The sequence below is a fragment of the Boleophthalmus pectinirostris genome, unplaced genomic scaffold (assembly GCF_026225935.1).
Source record: "Boleophthalmus pectinirostris isolate CB_2022bp ecotype Guang Dong unplaced genomic scaffold, ASM2622593v1 HiC_scaffold_8, whole genome shotgun sequence".
Lineage (NCBI taxonomy): Eukaryota > Metazoa > Chordata > Actinopteri > Gobiiformes > Gobiidae > Boleophthalmus > Boleophthalmus pectinirostris.
Window position 1 is genome coordinate 10,998,531 of NW_026571515.1, and position 17,035 is coordinate 11,015,565.

At 37.4% G+C, this 17,035-nt stretch overlaps 1 protein-coding gene across 1 annotated transcript in view; it reads left to right on the plus strand.

Annotated features, from left to right (window-relative positions):
• Positions 1–17,035, plus strand: part of cables2b (Cdk5 and Abl enzyme substrate 2b) — an 87,942-nt gene that overhangs the window by 37,309 nt on the left and 33,598 nt on the right. The gene's annotated exons all lie outside the window — the stretch shown is intronic.

Consider the following 17,035-nt stretch of genomic DNA (forward strand, 5'->3'; position numbering starts at 1 on the left):
ATAATGACAGTGTTTGCATATTCATTTTACAATTTTCTCAGAGCCTAGATTGTGATTTCTATTTAATCGCAAAGCTTCAAAGGTGCTATGTTACACAATATGGATTTATGAGAGCTTTAAGACGTGTTATAATGTTGTTTCCTCATCAAAAACATACTGTATCTAGAGTCTGCAATTAACTTTTACCTTTAGTTTAGTAGAAATTGTCAATTCCAGGGCTGAAATTATCCAAATGATTCTAGGGCTGGAGTTTAAAAGCACAGTGGAGTACTTCCTCTAGCTCAGATAGATTAAATACTACCATTGTACATGTATCATTCGGATTTTTTGTACACTAATAAATAGGTGTGTAATGGTACATAAAAATCACAGTTCGGTATGTACCTTGGTTTTGAGGTCATGGTTCGGTTCATTTATCGGTACAGTATGGGAACAAAATGGTTTATTAAACCAACAATTTGTTTTAACATTATACAAATGGGAAAATAAAATAAATGCAAAGTGCTGCTTGGTAATACTAATAAGTTAAATAAAATATTCTCAAATAAGCAACAAATGTATGAAATATTATGAAAAATAAATTCCAGGTAAACAGTAAACAAAAGTTTTCAAAAAGTAAACTAACTAAGTTTTACTCAATCTTCATATTTTTGGCCAGAAAAATCAACTTGTCCACATTGTCTGCAGTAAGTTTAGATCTGCTGCAGTTACAACGTCCCCAGTGGTTGAAAATACACTCACTAGAGACAGAGGTCATGGGTATGGGGGGAGATCCCGTGCCGGCAAAAAGGCGAGAGTGAGGACCAGGGCGCGATGACTGTAGTTTTGCGAGGATTCACGTGGTTTGGAGGGATGTCGTCAAGGTGTGGGGCAATTGTTGTCAAGGTGGCCGGCCTAACTGTAAAGCGCTGCGGGAAACACTGCCGCCCCAATCACAGACCAGTTCCCTCGTGAATATTAAAAGACTGAGCCTTCCGTGTCGCTGCACATGTAGTGGAGGAATGTAAACACACACAGATTGCGTGAACTCACTCATTCACAGCCCTGCACCCAATTGAACGTCCTGTACAGAAACAGCACGAATACATGAACTTTTATACCCCTAGTAATAAATGAATAATGGTTTATGTTTTATAGGCATCAACCTGTATCTCATCTAAGCCGTGCCATGGCTCTTATATTTACTCAAGTTGTTATGACTAGTAGCTCTCTGGCATTTTCATTTTGAACAGGGAGCTCATCTGTGAAAAAAGTTTGGAGACCCCTGCTCTTGCTCTACCTTACGTTCACTAAATCACAGGTGGTTCTAGAGCTCAAAAATACCTAAAAAAAAAACAGGCATTCTGACTGTAAGCGGGGTCGCCTCTCCACAGATCTGACCTGTTACTTGGCCTGGTTTGGTCTCAGTGAAAATAGAAAAGCTTAATACCATACTGTGAAACATTCCAGACAAAGTAATAACATCTCCATGGAGAAAAGCATTTGCACAAGAAAAGTAAAAGTACCCAATGTACCTTTACTTAATTGTCCCTGGAGGGATATTTGTTCTCTGCATTTGACCCACTCTTACATATTTTGCTGGGGAACCTGTAAGGAGCAGTCGGGGCACCTTACCTGGAGGATTAGACCTGCTGTAAATGTTTAGGGTTGATGCTGAAACTTTTCTGTCTGGACGAAAGTCACCCAGACACAAGCAGAACATGCAAATTGTTTACAGGAATTCCCAGGCGGCTTCGGAATCAAACCTGGAACCTTTTGTAACTTTTCTGGTGGAGGGTCCATCATCCGCTTTTCTCTATGTAGATGTTATAGCTTGATCTGAAATGTTTCACAGTATGGCATTAAACCTTTCTATCATCAGGGACTAAACCAGACCAAGTTACAGGTCAGATCTCTGGGGAGGCGACCCCGCTCACAGTCAGAATGCCTGTTTTTTTTTTTTTAGGTATTTTAAGCAGTAAAACCACCTGTAATTGAATAAATGTAAAGTAGAAATGTTTAATGTCATACTGTGGAACATTCAAAGCCGAGCAGTGACATATCCATAGAAACAAGAAGGTTACAGATCCCTAACTGAAGACTTACATAACACACCTTTATGAATAAGAGTTTTTTTTTTTTTTTTTTTTACATGTTTTCTATTATTTCAGTTTGTACTGTTAAAAATTCTGACTAATATATGACCTTTAAATCAGAAAGTATTCATCAAATCTTATATTATTAGTCTTTTGACCTTTAATTATTCTGCAGAGCCTCTAGAAAAATACCCTACATAGTAAAAATAATTCTTTGTTTCATTTCCTGGTCAGAGAAGGTCAGCTCCGCCCCTCTCAGTGTCTGTGTCAAAGTGGAGCAGCCAAACCCTATGCAAATGTCATGCAAAAGTTTGACTCTGAAACCTACACACCTTACACAAGAGGTCATGACCATGTTCATAAGGCAATGTTTATATAAAGTTTTAGAAAACCCTAATTTTTCCAGTTATTTATTGCAATTCAAGTCGTGCGAGTCCAATGAACGAGCTTGAAATGGTACAAAGGTAAGAACAGAACAGCCAGAGGTTAAAAAAATAAAAGATAACAAAACACAAGTCCAAGCTCTGCCAAAACTACCTCAGGAAAAAAGAACAAGATGGTAAAACTTGAAAACATGGAGTGTCCAGCACTTAAACCCCATCGAGCTGATTTGGGATGAACTGGACAGAAGAGAGAAAGCCAAGAAACCTACAAGTGCCACACATTTATGGAAACTTCTGCAACAGACTTGGAAAGAACTTTATGAAGAATATTTGATTTCTATTGTGAAAAGAATGAGCCACGAGTGTGTTCAGCTGTTATATCTGCCAAAAAAATAAAAAATTTGGTCAACAGTGAACAGTAAATAGTGAAAAACTGGAAAAACTGTGGTGTTCTAAAACATTTGACCAGTAGCGTCTATATTTGTATTGTCTGGATTTAAAAAAATGCAATTTCAGGAATTCAAAGTCCAACTATTAAAAATATTTGAACATTTAAATCAGACTTATTCTGCAAAATCAACTTTTTATAACTTTTTCCAGTGTTTTATAGTAGTTTCTCCTCACAATTTACTCATCAGAAGTTGCATTTGGAGTGATTCGTGCATATTTGAGTAATCTTTAATCGCTTATTTTCAAGTCAACATTTAGTCAATCAGTAATATTAATTATTGAGTTATGGTGTTAATTGTAGAAGCTTCAATATATGTTTGTTCTGGCTGTGAGTGGGGTCGCCTTGTCCTTGTGCCTTCAAGGTTGTATAGAGGATTTTACAAGAAACGAGAAATCCAGCGACTGTTTGTCCTTTTTCAAATGTTGCGCATGCGTGAATCCCCCCCCCCCTGTCGTTTCCTTACCCCATGTTCAAATATAACATACCTTTAAAGTAAATATGATGCAAAATTTATGTGAGATTTTAGTCTTGTTGGAATCTTGTTACCTCCTCAAAAACAGACCTGGAGTTAGGGGTGGGCGATATCTCGAGATTTTAAATATATTATTATTATTATTTAATATATTTTTAAACTCGATATGGATTCTGACATATCGTATATATCGATATATAATGCTTATATTTATTTCTGATTTCACCACTTTGCTTGTTTTGACTTCTCTGTGCTCGTCCCTACACGCCCCGCCTTCTCATTCACTACTCACTTTACAGACTCACCATCAGCAGCACATCCACTGTCACAGAGAGAACACACATATTCCACTGAGTCGTGTCCTTTAGTCCAACAGAAGCTGAACTGCACCAGGACACAAGGAGCGAGCTGTTTTTTTCAGCGCTTATAGTTTATGCAAATTAGCCATGTGGTTTTAAGTTGCGTTTATGTAAAATGTAAACAAACGTAAACAAAAGCTGCATTAAACACATTATTATCTCAAACGGGCTGATGTGGCTCTAGAGTGGTTATGGTTTATATGTTGTAAAGTTTAGTAATGTAAAGTTTATTTATTCAGAAGATTTTAATTAATAATCTGCTGCAATGTAGAAAATTTGCAGAATTACAGTAGTGTTTGAAAATGTTCGGTTTGATCTGTGCAATGGATTGTGGGATACCTCACAGCTCCTTACTGTTGGTGAGGAACATGGATCTTAAAATAAGAAACCTCCCAAACTTCCTCTGCTAATGCAAAGATGAGCTTGAGTTGAATTGTTTTATTTTTGAATGAAAAGTGAAATGATTATTTTTGTATATGGGGATTTTTTTTTTTTAAATGTCACATGAACTACCTCTTTGCACTTACATTAAAAAAGACCTTTGGGAATTTGGCATATTTGTTTTTTGCAGTAGTTTTTGGGGGTTATTTTTTCTGTACAGACATAGAGATATATATCGTTTATCAAAGCAAAATATATCGAGAGATTTTTTTTTCCTTTGTATTGCTCAGCTCTACCTGGTGGTGTGTTTTGTTTCTTTCACACATGTTTGAGTAATCCTGCATTATTAATGTACATCTGTCTAGATCTCCAAAGCTCAAAATGCTCTGTTCCACCTTGTGATGTCATGAAGCGGTAGTTTTCAAGTGAACAGCTCCTTTTGTTTTTAGTTCCTTAGAGCTGGACAATTCCAGGACTGAAATTATCCAAATGATTCTAGAGAAGGTGTATGTAGTACTGTATGGAGAACAGAGAGTTTTCAGTTTGAGAGAAGAACTCAGTAACACGATGAAACAAAGCACAACTGCAGGTCTGTTGTGATGCAACGAGAAAACATTATAACCCAGATCAGAAAATGGGGTAATATGGGCCCTTTAATTCCCCAAACTGTTGGCCTTGAGCGGTTTTCAGTTCTTAGGAGACAGGGTTGGAGTATTTTCCATTCCCACAGTGAGACGTTCCCATGCAGCGTCTGGCTCTCAGGAAAGACTGTGCTGAGGTAATGAGTCAGATCCAAACTTAGATACTGTACTGGTTTAGACTGGACTCTGCTTTATCGATGTGTCCAGATATGCGCCGCTGTTTACTGTGGCCTTAAAAGAGCATTGTGTAACTTTCACAGAATGGTATTAAACCTTTCTATCTTCATGGAGACCAAACCAGACCAAGCTGCAGGTCAGATCTGTGAAGAGGCGACCGATCACTGTCAGAATGCCTGTTTTTCTGGTATTTTTGAGCTATAGTGAGCATCTGACGAACGCTAAACCAGAAAGTTACACAGTGCACCTTTTAAATTGGGTAAGTTGGACACTGATTGGACTAAGAGGAGGTGCGGCGAAAGGTGAGGAGGAGTATTTGGAGCGAGGAGATGAAGGCTGAGGAGCAGGGAAACTCTGCAGAAGCTTCAAGCTCCACACAAATCTAAAACACGCAAAGCCGCAATGACACGACCAGCTGAGGCCCATTGTAATTTCTCCTAATGACTGTCTTTAACCCCTTTTGCCGTTCCCATTCCCACAAAGGGCACATTCCGGAAACATTCCAGGATACCATGGAATGATGGTTCCCGGGGAAATGGAGCACTGAGAAGATCCTGATTTTTAAAACGCTAGAAAAACAAGAGTGGAAAATAAGGGCAGATGCTGGATATTTATAGACGCATGGATGTTTGATGGTTGACATATTTCTGTGGCTTGGATAATTTCACTTCACAGTCCTTATTTTTATCTGCTGATAAAAGTTGATTAATGTGTTTTTCCCTGTGTTATTTTAAACTATTTGTTGATAGAGTTTCAAATTTGATTAAAGGCTCCACTGATACTGACTGATTCCAGTAACATAATGATTTTTTTGCAGATGTCACAGAGAAAAACCACCCTCCCATTACCCTCCCCACTGTCTCCAGAGAAAAAAATAAAATAAAAAAATAAAATAAAAAAATGTATAAACATAAAAATAAAAATCATAATAAATTAATTAAATAAAGTAATTAGCAAATATAGGGAAAATGGGAATTAAAAATAATAATACAATAAAAACTAAATAAATAAATAAGGTCCTGGGCCCTTTGCTAAGGGCTGTCCAGAGCACGAGCTGTGTTCATTGCCGGCAGTAAGTAAGACCTGTTCCTGGTGCATGTTGGACTCCGCCAGGGCTGCCCATTGTCACCGGTTCTGTTCATTGGACAGAATTTCTAGGCGCAGTCAGGGTCCTGAGGAGAATCTGGTGGGGACCACAGGATCTCATCTTTGCAGATGATGTTGTCCTATTGGCTTCATAAAACCAAGACCTGCAATGTGCACTGGGGCGGTTTGACCCTAGTGTGAAGCGGCTGGGATGAAAATCAGCTCCTCCAAATCCGAGGCCATGGTTCTCGACCGGAAAAAGGTGTCTTGCCCTCTCCAGGTGGCTAGAGAATCCTTGCCTCAAGTGGAAGAGTTCAAGTGTCTTGGGGTCTTGTTCATGAGTGAGGGGAGGATGGAGCGTGAGATTGACAGGGGGATCAGTGCATCGTTGGCAGTGATGTGGTCGCTGTATCGGACTGTTGTGGTGAAGAGGGCTCTTGATTTAGCTCTCAACCGAGAGCCCTCGATTTACTGGTCAATCACCGATGGTCATGAGCTCTGGGTACTGACTGAAAGGCTGGGCGCTCCCTTAGAGATAAGATGACAAGCTCAGTCACACTGGAGGAGCTCGGAGTAGAGCCGCTGCTTCTGCACGTTGACAAGAGCACCTGAGGTGGCTCGGGCATCTGTTCCAGATGCCTCCTGAGTGCCTCACTCGGGAAGGAGGCCTTGGGGAAGACCCAGGACACGCTGGAGGGACTATGTCTTTGGGCTGGCCTGGGAACGCCTTGGGGTCCCCCCAGAGAAGCTAGAGGAAGTGTCCAGGGTGAAGGAAGTCTGGGAGTCCCTGCTTAGACTGCTGCCCCCGTGACCTGGCCCCAGATAAGCAGAAGAAAAAGAATGGATGGATAAATAAATACGAGGAAATCAAAATAATATAATATATTTACACACAAATATATAATACCACAGTGATAATAAAAACATGAGTTGTTTTTATATATTTATTTACTATATAGTCATAGTTAAGACCCTTCTAAAACTATTCACAAAATGGTAACAATACTTATTCAAAGAAGTAGTAATAGTTCAATACTAAGGAATGGACTCTACTCAGTACCAACTCTGATATCACAATGATAATAAAAAAAAACTCCACTATTTATTTAGACCAAGAATGTGATTTTCAACATTAAAATAAAACACTTTTATATTCCCATTTATATTGGTCTTATATCTGTGTAATCCCTCAGTGGTCCATGGGCGTATACTTGTCTATGTTCTCTTATACTTGCTTTGATACTGCACAAGATCTTTCTAAAACCAAAACTCAGCCCGCAGGCTTTGTGTGTTTAAACATGTGTGAATGAAACAGCAAGGAAACATCGCTCGGAAAATAACGTAATATAGCCCTTTCAAATTCCAATTCTCTATTCCAATTGCTTCTTGTGAGTAACTGTGCGTCCCTCCTGTGCTTTTTCTCCAAACAGCTTCACAGAAGCAGGAGCAGTGGTGGGTAAAACTGTCTCCATGTTTCCTCCTCGGCTCTTTGCCTGACGGGGCTCTGTGTTAAAGCCTCTGTGATGTTGAGTTAGCCGTGCAGAGCAGCAGCAGATGCTCCTGGTCCCTGTAGCGAAGTCATTACAGCTTTAAATGCAGATCATGTGGCACAGTTGTATAACAGAAAATATGGTCCTGATTTAGTTCTCGTATATAGCCCTGCTTTAGTCATGTCAAATACTATTTTTATTTCATATTTCGCACCGATATTTGGTTTGAGATGACGTCACAACTAGAGATCGATATATTTTTTTGTTTCTTTTTCATGGCCGATACTGATACTGATTGTTATTTCAGAGCAATATTTGGATAGATACTGAATATAGGGCTGATTTTATTTAATTTTCTTTAAATTACCAAAACCTAATCTTGAACTGAGGATTACACATGATTGGATCTGAATTAAAAGAGGATTAATTAATAATAATTTTAAAAAAAAGGATTAAACACCACAATACTAATTTCACTGTATGTTATGCAGTTATTTCAGACTCATTAAGACTATAGGGCTGCAATTGATTTTCTTAGTCGACTATAAAAAAAACAAACAGTAGGGTTTTCCATCAATGCATGGTAAAAAAAAATTAAAATAAAGTTTCAGATAACCTCGATTAAAACCCTGCATTAGGTTTTAGCATCCAAAACATGATTTTGGAAGAAATTTGTAAGAAAAAGGAGATGTTTTAGAGGAGTGTTTGCCAAACTTTTTTTCTGGGGACCCATATTTTAAAACAAACCTTTGCGACCCAAGTCAATAGACATTATTCGTAAACTGCAAAAAATAAAGGTGGATTTGAGCATTATTGAACATAACTGAGGATATTTTATTGTTGACTGAGTGATCGTTGCTCAAGTTTTGCTCAAGTTTTGCTCAAGTTTTGCTCAAGTTTTGCTCAAGTTTTGCTCAAGTTTTGCTCAAGTTTTGCTCAAGTTTTTCAAGTTTGCTCAAGTTTTGCTCAAGTTTTGCTCAAGTTTTACTCAAGTTTTAAACAATAAAAACAGTCATTGAACCAGCAATAAAAGGATCCATAAGTCGCCTATTTGGACATTAAATTTAGCCCTGTATGTTGCAGACGTACATGAAAATCGTGACAAGAATCTCTTGCAACACACTTGAGGGTCACGGCCCAGTTTTTGGGAAGCACTGTTTTAGAGTTGCTCAAGCTGTGTGAATTTTCCTGGAAATTGACTAATTTTGCATTTTCAAGTCACTTTTTATGGACTTTATAAGTATTTTTATGCAAGTTTCCGTTTGTGTTTGCAGAATAAAATGACATATTATTTGATTACGCCTTATTTGGTTCGCTATGTTATAATATAGTGTCTTGTGTATTTAGTGTCTTGACCTCTAAATATTAATTAAATTTGGACCCAAATATTTTGGCCAGATATGGAACCAAATGCAGGGTTATAATCTAGAGAATCTAAAAGAAATTTTTTGGACCACCCTAATAAACAGTCATAGTTGTATAACAGAAATATGGTCCTGATTTAGTTCTCATTTAGTCATGTCAAGTACTATTTTTATTTCACGTTGCCAAATTTGTATTATTTTCCCCAAATTGTGCTTTTCTCCATGGAAATATTATTGCTTCAGAGGTTTCTGGAAGTATGGTATTAGATCTTTTTATCTTCATGGAGATCAAACAAGACCAATTTACAGGTCAGGTCTGTGGAGAGGCGACCCCGCTCACCATCAGAATGTTTTTCAAGGTATTTTGGAGCAATTAGACCTCCTGTAATTGAATAAATGTAAGGTAGAGCTTTTTAATGTCACACTGTGGAACATTTCAAGCAGAGCAGTGACATATCCATAGAAATAAACCAACAATTTACACAGTGCACCTTTGAATTTACTTAAAACATAATACAAAAATACATAAAATTGCAATTGAATTATAATACATTTTAGCTTCCCTCATGTCATATATAAAGGTGCATTATGTAACTTTTCTGGTAGAGAGTACGTTACCTGATTGCCTCCATGAAGATATTATAATGGGATTAAATGGGCTCGCTCCGTGGGGACAAACAGATGGCTCCAACAGTTACAGGTCACATCTATGGAGGGATGACCTTGCTCAGATTAAGCTGACAAAAGCAACAAAAACAACTGAAACAAAAAAAAAAAACAAATATCAAGATTATTCTCAAGCCATTATTCTTTAAAACAGGGACTGGTCCGTGGGTTGTTTTGTACCGGGCCAAACAGAAAGAATAAATAACTTACAGTATTTCCGTTTTATTTATTTTCCTGTCTGAACAATGTTTTATATTGAAAAATGACCAAATTCACTCCGTTACATCCGTTTATGAATCACTCTTGACACATGCTAATATTAAACCCACAAGCTGCAAGATGAGTAAAAAACAGACGTCTTTGGAAACGTTTATTATTATATTTACAACACAGTTTTTGCATTGGTCGTAACATTTTAATTTGATGTATCTATCTGCCACACTGAACACTGGCACAAACGTCCCCCTGGCTTGAAAGTCCCAGCTCGAACGTCCCCCTCCTCTAGGTGCTGCCTTCTTTTGGGCTGCACTCTGGTAACTGGTGTGTCTGGGAGAGTTGGGATGTTCTTGCCCGCCTTTAGTCAGCCGCGTCATACACTGTAATGTACTGAGTTAGAAAATCAGCTTCTATATCAGAATAAAATGGAATGTGAATGTAGCAAGACCAAATGTCGGGCCTTGTTTATGTCTTTTTACTGATCTTCCTGAAGCAGCACACATTTTTTCAGTGTGTAATATCAATATAATCCTCATTTGCTTGTAGAAGTTTACTATGAAATTGTATTTTAAATATTTTTTCTTGTTCCCCATGTCCTATAGCATCTGTCATTGTTGATTTGGGAAGAAATACCTGCCATGAACATAATTTGTAAGCAGTGCAACAACAAGAACTTAGAAAGCTATAGAATTTGTTGAAAAATCATTCTGAATCACTTTCAGGAAGGTCTTAACCATGTATTTCATTGAAAAAAAAAAAAAAAAAAATAATATATATATATATATATATATATATATATATATATATATATATATATATATATATATATATATATATATATATATAATATATATATATATATATATATATATATATATATATATATATATATATATATATATATATATATATATATATATATATATATAATATTTTTTTTGTATGTATGAACAAATGTATTGAGATTGTAACTTGTGTGTGCACAATATATAATGTTTGTTATGTTAGTTTCATAAAGGGTAAAATTCAGGGGACTTTCCAGCCGACGGGACTTTCCACCTGGTTCCTGCCACACCTTAATGTCCATTCCATGAAAATATTGTCTGACATTAAACTGGTCCATGCTATGTTCTGATCTATGTTTGTTTCCTCATCACAAACAGACCTGGAGTTGTGTTTTGTTTCATTCACACATGTTCAACACACAAACCCTCAATATTTAGGCTGAGTTCTTCTCTCAAACAGAAAACACTCTGTTCCTGGTACTTTCATATGGTAATACAGGAAGTGCTCCATGTCTTTGAGGTCAAAATGCCCTGTTCCACATTGTGATGTCATGAAGTGGTAGTTTTCAAGTTAACAGCTCCTTTTACCTTTGGTTCAGTAGAGACTGGAATTTCTCATCTAAAATCATCCAAATGAGTCTAAATTAGGGGTGTGCAAAAATAATGTGATGGTTTAATGTGATGATACAGTATCGATATCGTGGGCTGCTGTATCGATATATATCGCCAAGAGTATATTTTTTGTGTGTATTTTACTGAATTATTTTGTTACAGCACTACAATTTTGTAACCTGATTCATCAGTCGGTTTCACTTTGTAGAAACCGTCTGACCTCGCAGCATTACGATTCGTTCGCTCGACGGTAGGCGGGTACTTTTTTTATTTAACCAATCGCTGCTATTTGGTTGTGACGTATGTAATGCGCCGCTAACGGGCCTAACTGGTATATTAAGCTTTTCCCAAATCCCGTAGGAAGAAGGGCAATAACGTCTTTCCCCTTGATAAAATTCACCAAACATTCTCTTTGTTCCGGCTTTAAATCCTCGATCTAGGGAATCGTTGACAACACAGAATATATGACTCTTCTCTGATTGGCTGGTGCCCGAACTCGCACTTCCGGGTTTTTGCGAACCGTGTAGTGTATTCCGATTCTTGACCTAGTTGCTGGAGAGAAATGAAATTGAGCAGAGGCACTAGGTGGCACCAGCCTGACTAACAGTTTTGTTGCTTGTTTAGAAGAAGGAAACTCATTTATTTGACATTTTCACAGTTTTGATGATTAAAATGGGGGTGTTTCATACTCACTTTGCACAAGAAGTGGTTTAACAAAGACTTTTAGTATCACAGCCATGAATTAGCCTTTATTTTTTATTGAACCTTTTTGAATCATTCTGAAATATATCATATCGAATCAAAAGTGCACTGTATCGAGGTATGTATGGTATCATCAGCTTCTTAATAATACCCGGCCCTAGTCTAAATAGAGTTTAAGTGTAAAAGTACCACCACATGACATCACGAGGTGGAACAGAGTGTTTTTTGTGAGAGAAGAACTCTCAAGTGTAAATCTGCAGGTGTGTTTGTGTGTTAAACATGTGAATGAAACAAAACACAACTCCAGGTCTGTTTGCGATGAGGAAACATTATAAAATAGATCAGAACTTGGCGTAATATGAGCTTTTTAAATACGTTCCTTGGAAAGCTTTTAATTCTCGGTGTTGCTGACCTGAATATAATTTTAGCTAATGGTTTTGACAGACAGCGTGGAGCGAGGAGGTGGGCTCTGGTGGTCTCAGCTGTTTTAGAGGTGAAAGTGCCGAGCATGCTGTCATATTGTCCTTCAAACAGGACGACTCAATATCAGGCGCGTTATGTAAGCTCCCATGATGCAACAGTGGATTTGTGAAAAGGATTATTGGCAATATCAAAGCGTTTTTCCACAATGCAATTACACCGAACACGTCAGGAGGTTTGGGGGAAGGGTAAAGGTGCATTGTGTAACTTTTGCTCAATAACAACCCATGTTATTGATTAAATGCAAGATGGACAATGTGCAGCTTCTAGGGGAGGGTCAGTCACCTACTTCTCTCCACGGAGGTGTTGCCAGGAATGTTCCACAGTATGGTATTATAGTTATTTATATCTACCGAGATAGTAGGTATAACTGTATAATAACACAGGGTAAAGTTACATGTCAGATCTGTGGAGAGGCGAGCCCACTCATAGAAGGAATGCATGTTTTTAAGTCAAAAACAACTGATGTTATGCAAGATAGACACATTTAATGCCACACCGGGACATTCCAGACAAAGCAACGACATCTCCATGGAGACAGGCAGATGGCAGACTCTCCACTAGAAAAGTTACACAGTGCATCTTTAAAGTCTCTGTACCGCTTATTATTATTATTATTATTATTAATTTATTTATTTTTTATATATATTTTTTTTAAAGGTGCACAGTTTAACTTTTAGTGGACGGGCCATCCATCTGCTTCTCTCCACGGAGATGTTGTCTGGAATGTTCCACAGTATGGCATTACAGTTATTTATACCTACGGAGACAGCAGGTATAACTGTATAACACCACAGGGCCAAGTTACATGTCAGATCTGTGGAGAGGCGAGCCCACTCATAGTAAGAAAACAAGTTTTTAAGTCAATCACAGCCCATTTTATTGAGTAAATGCAACATGGACTCGTATAATGCCACACAGGGATATTCCAGACAAAGAAACAACATCTCCATGGAGACAAGCAGATGGCGGATCCTTCATCAGAAAAGTTACACAGTGCATCTTTAAATTTTTTTTTCCCCATGTATTTGAGCAACATTTGTCTTGCCCCAGGACAGATGTGTATTAGCTGCTCGAGGTCAAAATAAGTCCCCTACACTCTGTCTGTATCTAATCTTTTTTTACTGCACGATAATCAGGAAGTGTGTGTTAGCTTGCTAGTTGTTGTTAGTCTCTGAAAGTTGTAAATCGCAGGGTTTGTGTGTTAAACATGTGCGAATGAAACAAAACACAACTCCAGTAGTCTAAGCGTTTTATTATGCAGCTCTTAGTAAGTGCGCGTTAGCATGCTATTTGTCATTAGCTTTACCACCCAAATGTGTTTACTCAGTGGAGATATTATTGCTGTGTCTGGAATGTTTCACAGTAGGTATCTTTGAGCTATAAAACCACCTGTAAATGAATAAATGTAAGGTAGAGCTGTTTAATGTTGTACTGTGGAATATTCCAAGCAGAGCAGGGACATCTCCATAGAAACAAGCAGGTGACGGACCCCCAGCCAAAAAGTAACATAGCGCATCTTTAATGTTAATGCTCCTGGACAGAAAGTGTGGTGCGCTGGATCTTCAGGCTTGATTAAAAACAAAACAAAACAACAAATTGTAAAAATTTAATTACAGTGCAGACAATCAGAGGAACAGTAATTTGATATTTTTCCAAAACAATCAGACCTCGATGGGACAAAAGGGAATTATTTTACAATTCTGAAATAAGACCAGTGCTCGGCTGTTTTCTCTAGAGTTTGTTTAAAATGAAATTGTTGAAAGTTGAAAATTGTAAAACCGAACAGTTAAAAATTGTTTGACAAAGTTGTGCTACATGCAGTAGACATTTACAGACTGAGTGATGAAGTACAGACGGACACAGTGCTCTCTTTTACGAAAACACTTTAGTTTTGGGACCACATACAGTATTAATAGCTAACAAAGTGGTACTTACTTAGCTATTAGTTGGTATTTATCAAACACTTATTGATGGGATGTACCAATATCCAAATCTCTTGATATAATATTCTCACGATATGCATCTCATGGCACGATATTTATTGTGATATTGTGTGGAGGCAAAATAACAAAAAACTAACAAAATCGTGAGTATGCTACTTTTTTCTCATCACAATCCAAACAAGCACAATCAGAAATAGCAACCTGGTCCCCCATGAGGCATCGGTGGGGTCAGTTCATCACCACAGAAGCAGCTTATGAGGAGCCCAGCCCATATTACATGATTGTTACATCCACAATGCAGTGTGTATCTGTACAAGCCCATGAACATCTGTGTGATACTGGTCACACATGAGAACGTCTGTGTTTACTAGCGTGTAACGAAAATGTAATTTTTCATGATTTCCGTATATGTTAGTTCTGTGACTGTAGATCAGTGTGTTGTGTTTCACCAGAAAAAAAAGAAATGGAAATTATTTTCTTTCCAATTCCGTTCCGTTCCGTTTCATTCCGATTGATGTGGCTGTCGATGAAGGAAACAGAGCTGCTGCACGTGAGCTCGGCATCAATGAGTTGATGGTGAGATTTTGGCAACGGCAGCGTGATGAACTGACTCGATGCAAAAAAATGATAAAAGCTTTCAGAGCCGATAAAAGCAGACGACCCGAACTTGAACGTTCTTGAAGATATGGACACCTGCAGCTTATATTCAGGTGCGGCCTATATATGTTCAATTAAAAAAATGTTGTGGCTTATATTCAGGTGCGCTCAATAGTCCGGAAATTACAGTACATCAACCATCCCAACCCGAGTGCATCCCAGTTTTGAATTTTGGAAATCTGCTCACACTTGGCTACAAAACATGATTTGAATTCACAAGTGAGTTTGGATCATCTGCTTTGCTTACATAACCTGAGCTGTGATTTCGGCGGCCTGTTTTGTGTCGGACCCATGCAGTTTTAATCTCAGGAGAACTTCACTCGTAATCACTCCGTTCTAATCTCGCCCAAGAGTCAGACACAGCGCAGGATTTCTTACGGTTCACATCTGGCAACACATCTGCAGACGTTTCCGGATCTGGAGTTTGTTGATATTGTACCTCTTGGATTGTTTTGTTTGTTGGTTCTATCTCGTATTATGCGAAACAGGTTTTTTGAGCTTTTAGCCGTGTTTGCATGCCATGTTCTTGTCAAAAAGTGATAAAACTTGTTGAGAAAGCTTACATGAGGCATATTATCAGACCGTTAGAATATTCATGTGAGATAAACATAAACAAAAGTGAAGATTAGAAAGCCAAAAAAATGTCAGTGTTGAAAATAAGCCGCACTTACTGACAACATTCATTCTCCGTAATTTTCATGAATAAACCAAACGTTATTTATTTTTTATTTTTTTACTTTTTGTTGCAGATAATTTGATTTATATATTTCTACATTCATTATTTTTTATGTTTTATTTTTTTAAATTTTATTATTTTTTTTCTCAACAATTAGCCAGTGTTCAGTGTTGTTGTTTTATCGATAAACTTGATTATTTACAAAAAATCGATATCCCAAATTACTTTATTGATCTACAAAGAAAAATAGCGCACACATCACAATATATTCATTGATTGATTCGTTTTTATTTCAAATTTGTGCCAAGAGAGAAACAATAATCATACACATACTATATAAACATTGTAAACAACAGTAAAGCACATTTTTAGAAAAGAAGTGGGAAGAAGAAAAACTTATATTAACCCACCCCATTTCCTATCCCTTATTAAAATATAAATATAAAGTAAATAAAAGAGACTGGTGTCAAATAAGGCATAATTATATAAATGCATCTGTACAAGTAAAAATATAAATAATATAAATAATAATAATAATAGTACATTTTATTTACATAGCGCTTTTCAGGATGCTCAAAAACGCTTTACAGAACACATTAAAACAGTCAAAAGAGCAATAAGAAAATAGTACAGTAAAGATAAATATAAAGATACAAACAGTGAATCATACTGACAAAAGTTAAGCATTAAAGTTGTTCTAAATCGATGGGTCTTGGAAGTATTCTTAAAGGTGGTGAGGTCAGTGTAGTCACGGAGTTGTTGAGGTAGTAAGTTCCAAAGGGAGGGGGCATCGATGGAAAATATAAAAATAGTAACACAAGAAATACATTACAATACAGTAGCAGTGATTAGGCCTGTAAAGATAATAGATTTTGCTGGACGATTAATTGACCAAGAATTTATTGCGATAATATTGACATTTTGAGACCATTGTCAACTAATATAATGACCATGGAATAAAAATGCAAATACACCCTTTCAGAGATCAATAAACTTTACTTTCTAAAGCACATTTAACACAGGAACTGCAGGACAACCAAAAACAAAAGGCCTAAATAAAATAGACTTGTTAACATAAGAATATCCTAATGTAGTGTGGCTCACAGCGAGGACTTGTTTACAAAAATGCACTTGAATAAACCACTGTTGAACCAAACACAACCAAAACAATAAATAAATGGATTATTAAGTCTCTGTAACAAAATTGCCCTTAAAAGTTCTTTTAGTCATTGGCTTACATTGGTATATTGCGGCTCCTATCTCTGCAGCTGCTGTGAGCCTTGTTATGTTGGTCTTGAAGTGTTTGTATTAACCCACGACATAGGATCCTGTTTTCCTCTGAGGGAGCTGCTGTCCTGTCTGGTATCGTGTCGGTGTCTTGTGGGATTTCACTGGATTTCGCGCTCTCCCTCGGGC